Here is a 20,089-nt window from a genome sequence, read left to right on the forward strand (position 1 = left end):
ACAAATATTCTACCAAGGATGCGACATTTCTACACAAAAGACATCGACATAACAGCTGGTGGTTCCATTATGAAGAAAACCGCAACTGAAGCTTACAAAATTATTGATAACACAGCATCCCACTCACGTGAGTGGCATCAAGAAAAAGATATTTTTCGATCATCTAAAGCGGCTAGAGCCGATTCTAGCCATGACTTTGATTCTGTTTCCACAAAAATAGATGCTTTCGAGAGATGAATAGAAAAGATGACTAAAGATATTCACGCAATACGAATCAGTTGTGAGCAATGCGGTGGACCACACTTAACAAAAGATTGTCACATTGAACAAACCATGGAACAACGAGAGAATGTTTCCTACATGAACCAAAGGCCAGAAAATAATTATCAAAATAATTATCAACCGCCAAGGCCAAACTTCAATCGAAATCAAAACATTCTTTACAATCCAAATGGACCCAATAATAACTCGTATAACTAACAAGGTCCGAATAACCAACCAACTCAAAACAACACTTTCAATCAACAAAGAGCTAGCTTGTATAAACCACCACAACAAATCGAAGAGAAAAAGCTAAATCTGGAAGAAATGATGGCAAAGCTGATGGAATCTCAAACACAATTTATTACATCTCAAACCCAAACAAATGAGAGGTTTGATCAGTCATTAAGAACTCAACAAGCTTCCATTTTGAATCTAGAAAAACACGTAGGTACTCTTGCTAGCATGATGAGTGAGAGGGAACAAGGAAAGCTACCAAGTAATACTGAAGTAAATCCTCGGAATGAGAATGTTAATATGGTTTCAACGAATTCTGAAAAACCAGCATCAGAAGATCGGAAGGTTTTTGATGTAAGTAACAATGAAGAAGTTACAACACCACCACCACCCGAGTATGTAAAGCCAGTGGTGACACCATACAGACCACCCATCCCGTTTCCAAGAAAAGGAGTTGAGTATGAGCAAGTAATAGGTAATAAAGTTTGTGATACCCCTGGAAAGAAGAAGAAGAAGAATAATAAAGTACAAGAAACAAAAACCGTAAAGATAAACCCGGTGAAGATAGTTCCACCAAAACCTCCACCCAGGTTGGGTGATCCGGGTGAATTTATTGTTCCTTGTCTACTTAGTGATTGTGTCATGTATGATGCACTAGCAGATTTAGGTGCGAGTGTGAGTGTTATTCCTCTTTCATTATATAAGAGATTAGGAGTAGGTGAGCTAAGTCCAACAGAAATGAGTGTTTGACTATTTGATAAAACCATTAGGCACCCAGTTGGAATTGCTGACAACCTACCCATTCAAGTGGGTAATTTAACATTTGTAGTCGAATTTATTGTCATTGACATAGAAGAGGACTCAAACATTCCTCTAATTTTAGGTCGACCATTCTTAGTGTCCACCGGGGCGTTATTTGATGTAAGAGAGGGTAGAATGACACTTAGTGATGGTGCAAAATCGATCACCTTTGTGAGTCAAAAGTCTAAATCTCCACCAACCAAAACATTTGAATCGATAAAAATGATCGATGAGAAGCATATTGTTTTACCAACTCCAACGGTAGTGCTTAACAATAATAAAATGTCTAAGTGTGGGAAAGATGAGGTAACACCTAATGATGACTTGATAACAAAGAACCCCGTTGTTGATACGAAATTAAATGACCCCGTTATTAACAGTTCAATGAAGAAACTTATTAAACGGATTCGCGATGCTAGAACCAAGGGGAACTTTAAGTTATGTAACCGGTTAGTATCCAATCTGTCGCCTAAAGAAAAGGCAAAACTAGTTGAATTTGTAGATATTACACAGGAATCCGACCAATGGCTTAAAGAAAAAGTCACAGATATGCAAGTTGATTATGGTCCAAAAGAAATTGACAATGAAGTTAATCACAATTTTGACACCACAGCTACCTAAGTGTGGGAAGATTCAAATGTTCTAAAAAGAAGACGCTGTCTAGAGTTAGTTGTTATGTTCTCATGTAGTTCCGAAAATAGAATCCGATTGGTCTTTTCCGCTAGCAGACACTAAAGAACTAGTTTTCTCCCCCCATTCTAATTTTTTTTTTTTTTGTAGGTTTAGTATGAAATTAATACGCTTTTTCAATTTAAGTTTTGTGTGAATTTAAAAACAAAGTTTACTTTATTTCATTAAGTTTAAAAAATGATTTCTAAAATTCATCGTAAGTTGAAGACTAGGTCATGGAACCGAAATTGCTTTACCCGAAGGCAGGGCGAAAAATTTTATTATCATTATTTTTAATTTTATTGATCTAATTTATACCAAAAAAAAAATTAAAAAACCAAAAAATCTTTGCTTTTAAAACAATCACTTTAAAAACGACAAATTTTAAATTTTGTCGAGGGACGGACTAGGTAAACATACCGAAACTACCTAAAGTAAAAGGAAACAAAATTTTAAAAAAAATTATTCATTTAAATTGTTTTAATAAATAAAGGTTTTATATAAAAAAAAATATATATATATTTATATATATATTATGTATATTTGTAGTTTATCTTATGTACAAAATAGGGTAAAACATCGTACTTTCAAAGACTGACATTAAGTTCAGCAAAAGCTACTAATTTTAACGATACGACGCAAAACATATGTAAAATTACAACAAAAGAAATGAACGATGAGGCGTGCCATCTATCATTCGACGAGCTTAGAAATTTCAAACTGGGTATTTTTAATCATTTTTCTACACTAATCACCCTCATGAATTTATAATTATAGTCTGATTTCATGCAAATGAGGGTATTGCATGATCTCAAGTGTGGGGAAGGGTTATAAATTCTCTCGGGTTTACACTTAGTTTAATTGCCAAATTTTGTGAAAATTTAAAAAATTTTCAACTAAATGAATTCAAAATCATGTTTATACATATTTATGAACGATAAAACTAGGTGTTAATGCCGAAATTATTATTACCTCGGAGAGAACAAAAATGGAGAAACAACCCAAAACGTTAGAATTCATTTAAAATGGAATAGAGGAGAATAAAAAGGCAAAGAAAAAAAATAAATAAAAGCTAAGTGTGGGAAGAATTACCAAGTTATTTAAAACACATATCACATATGTTTGTACAAGATTATTACATGTACTTTTGTTTTGGACGATTTTAATCAGTTTTACCTAATTTACTGTAATATATATTTGAAAGAAAGATGGATCTGCACGATGAATCAATTCCATCATTAAAAGGAAGTAAAGTCTTCCGAAAAAGACACGCGCTTCTTGATTTAGGTCAGGAAGTTGTCGTCCAGACCAGTTGTAGAGTCTACGAAAAACCTTGAAAAGTTTTCTCGAAAATCAGGTGGAAATCCACGGACCTCAGCATCAAATAGGGTCGCCAAGTGGTCAGACTTATCCTAACCATGAGAGGATCTGTCTCGTAAAATGCGGAGGGTGCCGTGCAAATTAGGTTGATAAGACTAATGAATCAGACCCCCAGAAAAGGATAATCTCCTTAAAAGATTAAAAATCAGCTTTTAAGCCTGATATTACTCAATCCTTGAGATTGACCTTAAAGATTGAGAATTCAAACTCATGGAATTCAATGATATCTAAACTCGAGCTTGAACGAGAAAATATTTTGATTAAATTAAAACCGATTTGTTTTCTGAAAACCTATTTTCAATGCGTTCATTACCATTGAATGTAAAATCCTAAGAATTCACCGAAATTCATTAGGTCACCTGAACCAAATTGGGTGTCAATCGTAAGAACGGTGGTTACATAGCATGGTCGAAGACAGGACCTTGTGCCAGACTGAAAAACTATAGGGTGATCTTTGCTACTGCTCCTACAAAGGATAGTAATTGCATCCAACATGTTCCGGACCATGAACATCTGCATGTCATTAGACATTGCCTTAACAGTTGCTTGTTCAACACTTTCCTTTACAACCGGACGGTAGTTTACCGAAAGGTAATATACGAAGCAAGTATACTGGACGTGTTGCTTTCCTAATACAAGGTTAGCAAGTGGGTGACACAAAACCATAAGCTTTGAGCTAAAATTTTAAAATATGAAACCCACAAAAACATTTTGCAAACACCGGTGAAGGGTTATTCCGGAAAACTTATCTAGGGTAAAAGATAGATTGAATTTTTAAAAGATCAAATATTTTCATAAAGATCCAATTTCCTTAAGGATCTAAATTTTTATAGTCATGTGGGACTGTAAACCACATCATTACTATCATTGTTTATACCGCTGTATCAAAATCACTGATGTATAAAGTGTGAGAATAAAAAAAGTGATTCGAGTGAAGTGTAATTTTATTTTAAGTTCTGTATTGCTTGAGGACAAGCAACGATCAAGTGTGGGGATATTTGATAGTGCTCCAAATGAACATATATTTAGGCACAATATCCTTCCAATATGTAAAGCTTTTAGTTGTAATTGTTCTATTTTTATGTAATATTCGTTTAAATAAATAAGTGCGAAGACAAAAGAAGAAAACGACGATTTGAAGACGCAAATGACCAAAAAGCCAAAAAGTACAAAGTACAATCCAAGTGGTTCGAAATATTGATATGAAACGTCTAAAAATTACAAGAGTACGAGCTGCGGAACGCAAAGTACAAGATATTAAATAGTACGAAAGGACGTTCGAAAATCCAGAACCGGGACATGAACCAACTCTCAACGCACGACGCAACGGAGCTAAAATTACAAGTCAACTATGCACATAAATATAATATAATATATAAATAATTCTTAAAATTATATATATATATATATATATATTATATTATATAATAAAACGTCGGCAAAACTAGAAAACAAAGTAATTGGGCTGGATCCAGCTGGCCATGCGATTGCATGGCCAAGATGCCTAAAATCCATGCGATCGCATGGAGGGAAAATCCTGGCCAAGTCTATAAATCGAGCAATTTTTGGACGAATTTTACACACATCTTTTTCTTTTCCTTCTCTGTAATAATAATATATATATATATTTTTATAATTTAAAGTTTAATTTAAGTTTAATAATAATTGGGTTTTTGTAAGAAATGTTTTAAGGTTTTATAAGACGGAACTCTGTCCGTTTAACGCTATGCGATTAATCACCACTGTAAGCTATGTTCTTCCTTTTTAAATTAATGTCTCGTAACTAAGTTATTATTATGCTTATTTGAGCCGAAGTAATCATGCTGTTAGACTAAAAATTAAGATTGGGTTATTAGATTTTGTACCATAATTAAGGTTTGGACAAAAGACCGACACTTGTGAATATTGGACTATGACTATTAATAGATAAGGGGTATTGTCTAATTGAGCGATAACTCATTGGAACCTGTCGAACCTATCTTCAAATTAGTTAATCTAATAATTATTAAAATGATTATGTATGTCCTATTTAGTGACATTTATACGACATCTTTTACGATCATTTAATTAATTATTCGGGTTGGGTAATTGATTATTCATTCTGATCAAGTGGGTAAATTAATATTCATATCTCATTAAAATAGGGGTGGATTACATACAAGGATAATTGGTGTAATTGTTAACAAAGTATTAAAACCTTGGATTACGCGCAGTCGATAACCTGGTATAATTATTAACAAAGTATTAAAATCTTGTTACAGTTCGAATCCCTAATAAGTTGGAATATTTGACTTCGGGAATAAGGTTAATTTGACGAGCATTTTATAATTATGACCGATGGACTATTATGAACAAAAACCAAATAGGTATCAAATAATCCAGGACAAAGGACAATTAACCCGGGTAATAAATTAAAATCAACACGTCGAACATCATGATTACGAAAGTTTAAATAAGCATAATACTTTTATTTCATATTTCATCGTACCTTTATTTACTGCTATTTTAATTACTGCAATTTACTTTATCGCAATTTAAATTCTGTCATCATTTATCTTTACGCTTAAAATATAAAATCGACAAACCGGTCACTAAAAGGTAAAACCCCCTTTTATAATAATAATAATATTACTTATATATATATATATATATATATATATATATATATATATATATATATATATATATATATATATATATATATATATATATATATATATATATATATATATATATATATATATATATATATATATATATATATATATATATATATTTATTTATTTAAATATATTTTAAAATACATATAGCATTAAACTCAGCTAGCTCCCTGTGGAACGAACCGGACTTACTAAAAACTACACTACTGTATGATTAGGTACACTGCCTATAGTGTTGTAGCAAGGTTTAGGTATATCCACTCTATAAATAAATAAATAACTTGTGTAAAATTATATCGTATTAAATAGTATTTCATAATAAATATATAACTATTTCGTATACACCGCTGCACACATCATATATGTATCATAATGAAATTAAATTTGAAAGGTATTGATTTAGATAAAAATATAATTTTCATTATTTTTATCATTATTATTATTAAAAGTATTATTAATATTAAAACTATCATTTTTATAAAAATTATTATTTATAGGAATATCATTGTTAATATAAAATATTATTATTATTATTATTATTATTATTATTATTATTATTATTATTATTATCATTTTAGTATTATTATTAATAAAAAATTATCATTTTATCATAATATCATTTTTAGTATATATAAATATTGTTATTATTATTAGTACAATAATAATAATTATTATTACAAAATTATATAACTTTTACTTACTATTGTTATTATCGATATTATTTTATCAAATAAAAATGAGATACAAAAATATTTTACTACGCGTAATATAATTACTTTAATAATACCTATCATATCATTTTATGATATTAAATGAACTTTATAAATTTTATTACTTAAGATATTTAAAACTATATTTTTATTATATAAATTTTAATATAAAATTTTATTTATTAATAAATGAATTATATTATATTATTTACTCTAATAAAATCTGTCGAATATATTAAATATATAAAATGACTATAATTAAACTATATAATAATCATGTATAAATTTTGGAGGTCATTTTGGTCAAGGTGACTTTTGTTGACTTTTGCATATTAGTCTCGAGCATTAGGATTGTGGTACACTATGACTTGACCTAAATTGTTAGACAAATATTGATCAACATATAAATATATATAATTAATATAGGTTCGTGAATCCGAGGCCAACCTTGTACTTGTTCAATGCCATCATATGCTTAATTACTACGAAATACAATATAATGAGTTCATTTGATTCCCTTTTACTCTTTACATTTTTGGGACTGAGAATACATGCGCTATTTTTATAAATGCTTTATTAAATGTTTTTAAGATATATTTTTGAACTGAGAATACATGAACTGCTGTTATAAATGATTGACGAAATAGACACAAGTATTCAAAACTACATTCTATGATAGAATTATTTGGATTCAGAGGTTCGATTTCTATGGGATTGTATTATCGACCATTGGTGAGATGATTTTGTCATTGCACTATGCATTAGCTACCGAAATGGTTCAATTTTGTAGTTAGTAACGGTGAGATGATTTTGCATTGCACTACGCACTAGCTACCGTTTTAGCTACCATCAGTGAGATGATTTTGCAGTGCACTACGCACTAGCTACCGATGTATTGTATTGTATTGTATTCGATTTAGTAGTTAGTAACGGTGAGATGATTTTGCATTGCACTACGCACTATCTACCGTTTTAACTACCCTCGGTGAGATATTTTGCATTGCACTACGCACTAGCTACTGTTGTAAAATTATATTGTATTAACTACCACGGTGAGATGATTTTGTCATTGCACTACACATTAGCTACCGTTGGTGAGTTGTTTGAAAGATTCCGGTGTTCTTCATATGAATGATTTTACAGTAGGAGTAGACCTGCACAGATTGTTTTCTAAATAAGAGTATGTTGTGGTCTATTATACTATTGGAAATGATTATTTATGATAAACTAATGAACTCACCAACCTTTTGGTTGACACTTTAAAGGATGTTTATTCTCAGGTATTAAAAGAAATCTTCTGCTGTGCATTATCTCATTTTAAGGATATTACTTGGAGTCATTCATGACATATTTCGAAAGACGTTGCATTCGAGTCGTTGAGTTCATCAAGATTATTATTAAGTCAATTATAGTTGGATGTATTATGAAATGGTATGCATGCTGTCAATTTTCGATGAAAAGAAAGCTTGTCTTTTAAAAACGAATGCAATGTTTGTAAAATGTATCATATAGAGGTCAAATACCTCGCGATGTAATCATATGTTATTGTATTCGTTCTTATGGATTAGGACAGGTCTTTACAGAAAGAGGGGCTATGAAGTTCACCTTAGTAGCAAATAAGTAATTCCACGCAAGAAGTATGAACGGAGTAAGTGATCGGAGATCTCAACCTAGAGATATAACCTTTGATTAGTTAATGTCTAATAGACATAAAGTTAGTTTATTAATATAGCAAACTATATTAACAGTGATGATTTTCGAGAAAAGTTCCTATTTCTCAAAAGTTTCTATTTTTGGAAATCTACTATTTATGGAAAGCTTCCACTTATAGTAAGCTTCTAGTTTAGGAAGTTCGGGTTATAATTCTTAACAAAGATGTTGTACAATCTTGCCCAAACTTCGTTGCTAACATGCAAGTCACTCGAATGATCTATTGTTACCGGGCTCCCAGGATTCTTGACCAGAATCTAAGTCATGGCATTCGAAATCCACAAGCGGTTCCCATAATGGTAACAAGGATCACCCTAGACCACAAGTAGCGGTGATGTTTGTAGTCTTTGTATGTTATCTTTCGATTATAACCTTCACATTAAGTTTAAGTCATAATCTAGGTTATTATATTATATTTATTAATGACCTAATATTTATTTAATTCATACTCATAATAAAAGTATTAATAATTATCCTATAATTACTTATTAATAATGTATTACTATAGTTAGTATTATAAACTTTTAATTAGTATATAATAACTAAAGTATTCTATTAATAGTTAAATATAATTACTATATTTATTTATCTATTTATTTATTTATTTATAATCCATAATTATCTTATTATTTCTAATTACTTTTAGATTAAGTAAATACCTAAATTATATTAAAATAATATTCCTTATTTATCTATTGATTAAAATAGGTAAGATAATCATATAAAAACTTTAGATAATATTTTATCTTATTTAATATTTATCTATATATTTATTTCCTTATTTATCTAAGTTTACATTTAATACAAACTTAATTATGGAATAAATACAAATTCGACTCAAAAATATAATTTTATAATTTTTACAGCTTTCTACAAGTTTATCAAACATAAAAAAATTTCATATATATTTTTATTATTATTCTATATTTTTATTACGAATTTTATCCCTTTTACAAGACTAATTACTAGGAAATTCGTATTTAATTATAAATAATATTCTAAAAATTACAAAAATTATTTTTATGAGTCATAACACTGTTCTAAACAGTTTTAAATTAATTATTACTGATTTTTATATTTTAAATAATTTCTATCTCTTTTTATATGTATATAGCGATCGATAATACAATTGATATCGTCTAAAAAGTCACGTTTTCACCCCGGTATTAAGGCCCAAAAACAAGAAAGATTCGAACTTTGTCGGCAAAATACCCACTTTGTCAGTTAGAATTGAAGAACAAGTAATTATAAAGATGGTGCAAAAAGAATCAAGAGAATCGGAGCTAAAACAAAGATTCTAGAGCGAAAACGGTGAAAGACAAGAAATCAAGTTACGATACAAGGAATTCAGGCTGACCAGCAAGCCAAACGGCCTACCATACGGCCTGCCATATGGCCTGCCATATGGCCTGCCATACGGCCTGCCAGTATGGAAACGGCCTGCCATATACGTGCCACCACACGAGCCACCAAACGGCCTGCCTTGCATACGGCCTGCCATACGGCCTGCCAAACGGCCTGTCAGGCGTATTTGGAAATTTTCAAGTCTATTTAAAGGGTCTTTTTCATTCATTCCAACACACACTTCAATTCACTTCTTTCTCTCTCTTGTACAATATTAGTCATACTTTCAAGGCCTTCTCACCTCTGAGCGGGAAATTAAGTACCCGGAGGTGAACGCTGAAGATTGTATTAGGAGCGGTCTGGAGTCTTGAAGTTGTCACTTTTGTATTCGGAACTCGTTTAATCTACTGGTACTTCTATCCTTTATCTTATATAATGTTTTATGATATTATTGCCATGATTAGCGAGTAGTTATCTTTAGTGTATGCTATGATGTAAGCAGTTATAATGCCAAAATAATATTATGGTTTGTGTATGTTGTCGAAATACTTTCTGATTATGCTTTAAACTCAATCGCTTTTCCAACTAATAGAACGTAGTTATAGGCTCTGTTATTGGGAAGTTGCGAACCCCGATTCAGAGTACACTATCTGTGTCACCCCTTGGTAAGAGAAGTCTATCGGATACAACGTAAGATCGACCGAGGCACACCGGTTGTAGTAAGTCTATCGAGCTTTGGATTCCGACTAAGGACTCTTTCATAGTGAAACATCTGACTAGACCCCTAGTACATTGTCGGTCCTAGACCATGCTAGTGTAGTCACCATGCATATAAACTTCGTACGTGCACGCTGAAGCACAGCGGTTGTTGTAAGCTGTACCTCTGCTAAGTAAGGCCATGGAACACGGTTAGTGTTGACCAGTACACTGCACCATAACGCGGTCTCAAGCATTGCACCCCGCTTGAGGGATTCTTAGTTAATTAAGGAACTGTTTGTTTAGGCACATAAAGGATTGGACCATTAGGATAACCGAACGTGTTCATGGAAGTCATCTTGACTTGGCCATGGTGTTCTTTATGGTTGAACTCTTTTTAAGGGCCTAACTATCTTTTACTAATCATTAACGAAAGAATTGAAGCACATCACGTCTCTCGGATATGGTAAACCATGTATTCTATTATGCTTAAGAAAGTTTAGACTATTTTGGAATGTTAATACGTCACCAAACCGAGTCGCTCAATTGGATGAGCCGTCTGAACGTGTATGCCTGTAGTCAGACTGCACGGGCGTCGGGGGTAAGGGACGTTGCTGTCTATTTAGAATCTTCAAGCCTAAAGCAGTACCCAGTGACATGTCTTATGACAGGGGCGTTTAGGACCAGTGTAATGAATACAGGGCCTCTGCCTATTCGTGATCCAGCATTCCATAATCTCGGCAGAATAACTGATAAAGTCATAGTATGCACTTACTTTAACCTTATCTGAATTACAAATTTTATTGCATTTACTTTATCTATCTTATAAATTAGAAAATCCCAAAATAAATATTCACTACTCCCTAACTATCTTAGGCTACAATATAGGTTCGATGTTACTGATATCTCAAAAATACGCTCTAGGTCATACTTCCCTTACTTATAAGGAGTAGTAAGATTTAGGTCCCGCTAAATATAAATTTAAAACAGTACCCTCTCCCACGAGTGGCTGATCCTGGCGAGCCGCGGCCTAACGACACCGCGCAAATAAAAACCGTCCGTTTCGGCCGTATCAGGAGAACTACCTAGTTTTTGGCGCCGCTGCCGGGGAACTGGTATCAGGCAATACTGTTTTCAATCAAACTTATTCACAAGCATTTAGTGGTGTCTAAGAAAGACAATTAAACACGGACTTGGTTATTGGATTTTCCGAACAGTCGACAATTATATTGGGACCAAAAGGATCCTGCCTCTCCGTAGTCGGCCTGGCCACTTGGATTGTTGAATAGTTTGTACGGAACTTTGTTACCGAAATACCAGGGAATCAGTAGCCAGAACCAAAAACATATTCCACCATAGGATAGTTAGTTAATTAGATTAGATTACTTTAGATTACTCTAGTTTACCTTAGATTAGACCACCTTAGATTACCTTAGATTGCCTTAGATTAAATTAGATTACCTTAGAATTAGATTAGTTTAGTTTAGCTTATTATAATTTAGCTTATTTGCGAAAAATTAAAAACAAAAGGCATACCTAGTGTATGACCCAAACCCGATCTAGACCAGGGCCGTTGTTATTCGTACCTGATCCAGACGCAATAATCTCTAAAGCACGCAAGGAAGCACGAATCAGAAACCAAATGGCGTTACGCGTTACTTTAGCAGAAAACACCAAACCCTCGATTGAAGGTCGTGGAGGACCAATCATATTTCCAGAGATTCAAGGACACTCGTTCGAGTTAGAACATCACATCATCCAGCTCATTCAGAATATCTGTCAGTTTCATGGATTACCGAATGACGATCCTAATTCTCACCTTGATAAATTCATATCTCTTTCGAACTCTTATAAACAGCCAGGGATAGGACAAGATATAGTCCGGCTATACTTGTTCCCCTATTCTCTCACTCATCATGCTCAAACTTGGTTTGAAGGACTGGAAAAAGATTCCATCACGTCATGGACGGAGATGGCGACTAAATTCCTAACCAAATATTTCCCTCCTTCTAAACAAACCAAACTGAAGAATGACATCATTAACTTCAAACAAAGTTATGATGAATCTCTTTACACTGCATGTGAGCGTTTCAAAACCTTGCTGAAGAAGTGCCCTAATCACCAGTTAGAACGGTCAGCCCAAATCTGTACTTTCTACAATGGTCTTACGATAAATCATAGGATGACGATCGATGCAGCAGCTCAAGGGAATCTGATGAACCAAACCGCAGATGAAGCATGGGAATTGCTCGAGAACATGACGATGCACCATCATGACTGGAACAGTGGTGAAACAACTTCATCATCTGCCCTACTCTCTGCACTTAACAATCAAACGGAGGCCATCAAATCCCTCACAGATAAGATGGAATCTCTTGCTAAACAACTTGGAGAATTGAAGACGCAACCGCGGCAGGTTAACCAAGCTCAGGCTTGTGTTAATTGTTCCAACCCGCAACCCACTAAAGACTATCAAGTTGAGTACGAAAACCCTGACGGTTCAGTCTGTTACGTTCAATACCCAGCTCGTCCACCAAATCCCGGATTCAATCAACCACCAAGGGTTAATCAATTTCAGCGAAGCAATCAACCTTTCCGCTATCGCTATCCACCTTATCCAGCCCAACAATCTCAATTGACCTACGATCAACCACTTCCACTCACTGGTCCCCCAGTTGAGGAAAATTCCCCTACCACCCAGATTACAAAAACAGCTAACCCCACTCTCGAAGCTGATGATCAGTTAACTCAGTTCATCCAAGGACAACAACAGTTAAATCAGAGAACTGAAACCAGACAAGATCAGACGGAGATACTAATGAGAAATCAATTGGCTCTGCTCAAAAGTTTGGAAACGCAGCTCGGACAGTTATCACAACGCCTTAAAACCCGACCGCAGGGAAGATTGCCAAGTAATACTATCCAGAATCCCCACATAGAAGAAGCAAAGCAAATGGATTCCGTAATCCCAGAGGAAGAACCACGGAGAAGGTCAACTAGGCTCAAGAACAAATCAACATATACTCAGAAGCTGACCCCTGAAACTCCAGTTCGTGTACCTTATCCTGGAAGGCTACAAGAAGAACCATCCAAGCTTGATTCCTTCAAACTAGATGGAAGATTCTTGGACACTATGTCCAAAGTTCCCAACCAGAAGAGATACATCCGAAGGTTCTTTCTACAAAGGAGAGGATACCAGACTCTAACAAAATTCCACTGAGTGAAGAATGCTCCGCATTACTCAGAAACTCTCTACCACCTAAGCTAGGAGATACGGGTCGATTCATTTTCCCGTATTCAATCTACCAATCTGGAACCATTCATGCACTAGCAGATTTAGGAGCAAGTATCAACCTAATCCCCTACTCTCTCTACAAGATATTAGAGTTACGAGACTTGTCACCAACTAAAATGACAATCCAACTTGCCGATCATACAATTTGATATCCTAAAGGCATAGTTGAGAACATCTTGGTGAAAGTCGACAAATTCTTATATCCTACGGATTTCGTAATAATGGATATTAAGGAAGACCTACACACCCCAGTAGTGTTAGGGAGACCTTTCAAGTAGTGTTAGGGAGACCTTTCATGAATACGGCTAGAAATAGAGGAAAAGGAGGAATCTGAAGAGAAAGAGGAAATGGAAGACGTAAAAGAAACTGCGACAACACCCGTTCCAAGCACTGAGCGTCATGAAGAAATAATGAGGCTTGAAACGGCAGATCACAGTTTAATCATTCGCTTCAAGAAGAAGACCGACAAGGCTGAGGTTAAGGATATAGAAATTGATCCTGTAAGTATCAAAGTGGAGAATCAGAATACTGAAGAAACCCGTTCATCAGACGCATCCTCAGAGGAACCGGATACCGATGATGACGAGGAAGAGCATCACGAAGACATTCTGACTAACTCACACTCTCCAACCGAAGTAGATCAAAGGGAGCCGGACTCTTCTTCAGATCAAATTCCGGTTATATCCACACATGCAGACATGATTACCTTCATCAATGATACCGATGAATTTGAAGACATTCTCGAAGCCATCCGAAAGTCAACCATTGATTTTTCGCTATGCTTAACAGAACGAATCATGGCTATCAGAGAAGAGCACCACCTCTATCTCCGAAGAGAAGACAATGATGTTGAAATCCTAGAAGAAAGCATTCAAGACTTTATCAATTCTCTTCACGATCATATCTATCACGAAGAAAGGCAACGAGAGCATAATTCAGTGGTTCGCACTATTCTCGAGACAAGATTCTGTTGAGATCAGAAGATCATTTACTCTAAGGTTTATAATGCCTTAGCCGGATCTACACTTTCGTTCTCACGAAACGAACGAGCACTACTGACTCTCATCTGGAAGCATATGGATATTTCCACCGGCCGCCCGACTTATCACTCTGATTTGCAAATGATCGAGGATATTCACAGTCTTTTCGCTCTTCTGGATAGAGATAACTTCGAAAGCACACCAGATAGACTAGTGATTTACGTAACAATTGATCACCACGCTGATCTGATTATCAAAGAGTTACAAGACGCTGTTATGGAGGAAGCAAGACGAAATAATCCGTTTTCTCATCTTGAACCAGATCGAGTCAACATTGCCACCTATGTTACGAAGCAGCTATCATGTATCTTCCACGAATCTACATATCCTAGTTTCATATTTAAAGCTGGATGTCGAGAGATATACTCAAAGACGGTGAAATTAATACTCGGATCAGGATTGCTGTTCACTTCTTTCCAGCTTCATCTCTTAAATAATCTGTGCAAAGCTACAGACTCTTACTGTGGAGATCACCGTTCTGAAGACTTCGAAATTCTAAAGATACAGTTTCTTACATTGTTTGAAGACCTTCGAAATGAGCATCCAGTCAGAGAAATCATCAACACCAGCACTGCAACCATGATTGACATTCATGGGTCAACCAGCAGAGCTGTAGATCATATTCTCATCGGGCTTCAAGACTTATCAAGAGCAGAAACTGCGCACTACTTATCGTTCAGAAGATCTTCAAGAGAAGTACCGGACTTGCTACTACTATTGGTCCGACACTTTCTCAGAACTTATCCACCAAGACTCACATTCCCTCAAGAAGACCAAGATCATAACCATCAACGAGGAATGTTTGCTTTTTGAAGAATCACTACGGTCGAGCCAACGACCTTAAACAAAAGCGCTTCTCAGGAGGCAACCCGTGCAATAAAGTAGAGTAGAAGAATAAAGGATGACAAATGAGCCGATAAAGAAGCAAGGAAACCAGCCGCATCTGCTAGGGGTATTTCTTTCTTTTCGCTACTAGCTCAAGATTCAAACTATACCGCATCCTAGCTTATCACTAAGTGTGGGATAACACCCAATCAAAACACTAGACAAACACTCCCAAATCTTCAACTAAAACTTCTAAGTGTGGGATACACTAGGAACATTGAGGACAATGTTCGTCTAAGTGTGGGATGTTGATATCTTTTTATGCTATATCATAATAAACCATTACGAAGATTCCAAGTCCTTAAGCCAAATTTCAAATTTTTTTTTCAAAAGAAACCCTTTTCGAAAAAGTATTTTTGAAAACCTAAAATGTTTGTCAATAAAAATAAGGCTTAAGTAAGGTGGAAATATTGTTAGATTGAAATCTCTAATAGAGCATTGCATGACTAAGGCATTATCGACCTAAATTGATTATGGTGAGGCACCCCAAATAAGACCAGCATTCATCTTTAATGCTTCACTATTTTCCGTTGAGAGTGCCGATGTCTGTGCTCAGAATCAGAACTTGCTTTAGATCTACATCTCCAAGCAGCAAAGCTGTAGCGACCCGACCAAATCGTCATTGACGGCGCCGTCTACTTAGGTCCCGTTACGTGGTCATAAGTCTTTAAAACAACGTTTGACCAAAAGATATGTCGCATTCATTTCAAATGTAAAGGTTGTTCAAGTTTTACAAGAATAGTTCCACCACAAGTTACGATACCAAGTTTTAAGTACAAATGAAACTTATGCGACACAATTTAAAAGTATCCAAAAGACGCTCCATGTATGCATGTATACTCGACATCCAATGCAAGTATCAAAATAATGAGCGGAAGCATGTATCATGTATCGTTCAAGGACCTGAGAAAAACATAGAAATCTGTCAACGAAAACGTTGGTGAAATCATAGGTTTAAGTAAGTAAGTACAAGTGAACCACAAGATTTGCATCAATGAAATAATAGTAAAACATCCCAAAAGTTTGTTTCACGAGCACCCAATTATCAATGCTTAACATTCCTTCCATAGAACCCCATCACTTAGTGCTAGAACATACACTGTTTCTCGAAAATATATTTCATTCGTAAACGGTAGCGAACCGTTTGAATGAGGGTTTGTCAAACCCATATGGATCCATACAACATAAGTTCTCGCTTACACCCGGCAAGTGTAACTAATGATAATCGAATTGAGTATTTTGTTCTAAACTTGTATGTAGAATGTTTGTTTTTCCTGTACTTGTGTTCACTTAGTAAAGAAATGTTTATGTTTTCTCATCCCAAATGTAAGTTCAAAAAGAGTAAAAGTGGGACTATGATCTCACCTTGAGTGCACGAGTAGTAAAGTACTTCAACAAGTAAACGTGTGCAAAGAACAATGCTAGTCTTGACCTAAACAATAGGTTTGTATCAATAACGGTAAACACGATAGGTCAAAGATGTTCAATTAGTCCTATGGCTCGTTACGACTCGATTATTTAGCATGTGAAATCAAATTGTCAGTTTTCATGCAAGATACAAGTATATAAACAAGTTAGGAAGGTTGCAAAATCATTTGGTTAAGTTTGACAAAAAGTCAAACTTTGGTCGGTCAAAGTCAACGAAAAAGTCAACACGTTCGGGTCGTGTCCCGAACTATTTTTCTGAGGTTTTTAATCATATATGAGTATGTTAGAACAAGTTTCATGTGAATCGGAGGTCCATAGTACGCCAAACATTTTTCGTAATTTGGACATGGTGGTCAGAACCTGACCACGGCTTATGTCGCGCCGCGACATAGTCTGGCCGCGCCGCGGCATTGGCCGTGCGCTGGTACCTGGTCAGTCTCAATTGTTCAAGTCCCAAATCAAAACTCTTTCAAGCATAAATTACAAACCGCTAACATTTAGAACTCGCACCTTATATCGTTGGAAAGGTAATTTGACGAGGAAAACACCTAGACACATTTCATCAAGCAATTCAACACTTACACACCCCAAAACCGCATTTAAACGTCCATAATCAAGGTTCAAGTTCCAAATATGCATTTCATGATTCGGGCAACCAATTTACATGTATGATATGCCGTTTCGAAGGTAATCATACACACATTGCAACAAAATTCTCATCTACAATATTTCATAGCATTTGGTGCATCAAAAGTTCATCTAAAGCTTATCAAACCCTAATCCAAGTTCACAAAATCACTAATCATGTTCTTGGAGTTTCCTTAATCAACCTATACATCAAAACGAAGCTAATGATACTAGGAACACAATTAGAACATGAACTTTTAACATCTAACAACATATGATCATCCAAAATTCAAGAACAACACACCAAAATTCAAGTTCATGCTAGTTACACTAAAACAACGAGATCGAGCATACAAATTACATACACGACATCACAATGAGCCATAGACACTAACTAACACCATTTCAAGTCAAAAACACGAATTTAGAGAAATCTAGAGTTTTAGAAATGTTACCCAAACGAGATGAAGTTGGTACCAAAATGAAGAGGATGAAGAGAGGATCACAAATATGTAGTTTATTTTGTTGTAAGCCTCCTAGATCGAATTTAGATGATGATTGAATGAATTTGGTTTTGGGTGTGTGTTCTTGCTAGAGAGAAAGAGAGAGAGATGGAGGTGGAAATGAATGGGTGAAAGGGGTTTGACTCTTTGACCTAGTCAAGGGTTTGATCCCTTGTCAAGTTTAGTCCCTCAACTTTCGTTCGGGTGCGGGAATTACCTAAACGAGATAATTTAAAACGCGTATCAACGGGAGATGTTATAAACATATAACGGACTTTATATTAGTATAACGGAAAAGTAAATGGAAAAAGGCGGGATGTTACATTACCTACTCCTTAAAAGAAATTTCGTCCCGAAATTTAAGTAGGCGTAGTAGTCGTTGTTTCTTCCTCGAGATCTTGCGTTTCTGAATTCACAAATAGATGAGGATACTTCCTTTGCATTTGATCTTGTCTTTCCCAAGTAAACTCGGGTCCTCTTTTGGCATTCCAACGAACCTTGACAATCGGGATTCGGCTTTGTTTCAATGTCTTGACGGAGGTGTCCACAATTTCAACCGGTTCCTCCACAAAATGAAGTTTGTCATCAATAGTAAGTTCTTCGAGAGGGATGACGATATCGGGTTCGGCAAGACACTTTTTCAAGTTAGATACATGGAAGGTAGGATGAACGGAGTTCAATTGAGGCGGAAGATCTAAACGATAAGCAACGGTTCCAATACGCTCCAAGATTTCGAAAGGACCAATATACCGCGGATTTAGCTTCCCGCGTTTCCCAAAACGGATTACACCCTTCCAAGGTGCGACTTTTAACATTACTCGATCACCGACTTGAAATTCAAGATCGTTGCGTCGTTTGTCGGTATAGCTCTTTTGACGACTTCGGGCCGTCCTAAGCCTATCTCGGATTTGAACGATTTTCTCGGTGGTTTCGTGAATGAGTTCGGGTCCGGTGATTTGCACGTCGCCTACCTCGGCCCAACAAAGAGGTGAACGACATTTGCGGCCATATAGCGCTTCAAAAGGTGCGACTTTAATACTCGCGTGATAACTATTGTTATAAGAGAACTCGGCGAGAGGTAAGTGCTTGTCCCAAGCTTTTCCGAAATCAACCACGCAAGCTCGTAACATGTCCTCTAAGGTTTGAATTGTACGTTCGCTTTGTCCATCGGTTTGAGGATGATATGCGGTGCTCATGTCTAAACGTGTTCCCAACGCTTCTTGCAATGTACGCCAAAATCTAGAAACGAAACGGCCATCTCGGTCGGAGATAATCGATAAAGGTACACCGTGTTGGGCTACGATCTCCTTAATGTAAAGTTGTGCAAGTTTCTCCATTTTGTCCGTTTCTTTCATGGCCAGGAAGTGTGCGGATTTGGTGAGACGGTCAACAATAACCCAAATGGTATCATAACCGCCCGTCGTTTTTGGTAGTTTGGTGATAAAATCCATCGTTATCCTTTCCCACTTCCATTGCGGGATCTCGGGTTGTCGAAGTAGTCCGGACGGTCTTTGGTGTTCGGCTTTGACTTTGGAACATGTCAAACACTTGGAAACATAAGTAGCTACGTCCCTTTTGATGTTCGGCCACCAATATAGTTGTTTAAGGTCGTGGTACATCTTATTGGCACCGGGGTGGATCGAGTATCGTGACTTATGGGCTTCATCTAAAATAAGGCTTCGTAGGTCCCCATAACTAGGCACCCAAATCCTTCCAGCGTAATATCGGAGTCCGGTCTCCCTAATTTCGAATCGAGAGACGAGAATGTTCAAGAGTTCGTGTGAAAGGTTTTCATCCTTGAGGGCCTCATCTTGGGCTACACGGATTTGACTATTGAGGTTGA

At 35.6% G+C, this 20,089-nt stretch overlaps 1 non-coding gene across 1 annotated transcript; it reads right to left on the reverse strand.

The window, feature by feature from the left end:
* Positions 1-12,488: 12,488 nt before the first annotated feature.
* On the reverse strand, positions 12,489-12,595 carry LOC139903291 (small nucleolar RNA R71). Its single transcript, XR_011778121.1, has one exon. It is a non-coding gene; the product is annotated as a small nucleolar RNA R71 (small nucleolar RNA).
* Between the last annotated feature and the right edge of the window lie 7,494 nt (positions 12,596-20,089).

This window comes from Rutidosis leptorrhynchoides, chromosome 3 (assembly GCF_046630445.1).
Source record: "Rutidosis leptorrhynchoides isolate AG116_Rl617_1_P2 chromosome 3, CSIRO_AGI_Rlap_v1, whole genome shotgun sequence".
NCBI lineage: Eukaryota > Viridiplantae > Streptophyta > Magnoliopsida > Asterales > Asteraceae > Rutidosis > Rutidosis leptorrhynchoides.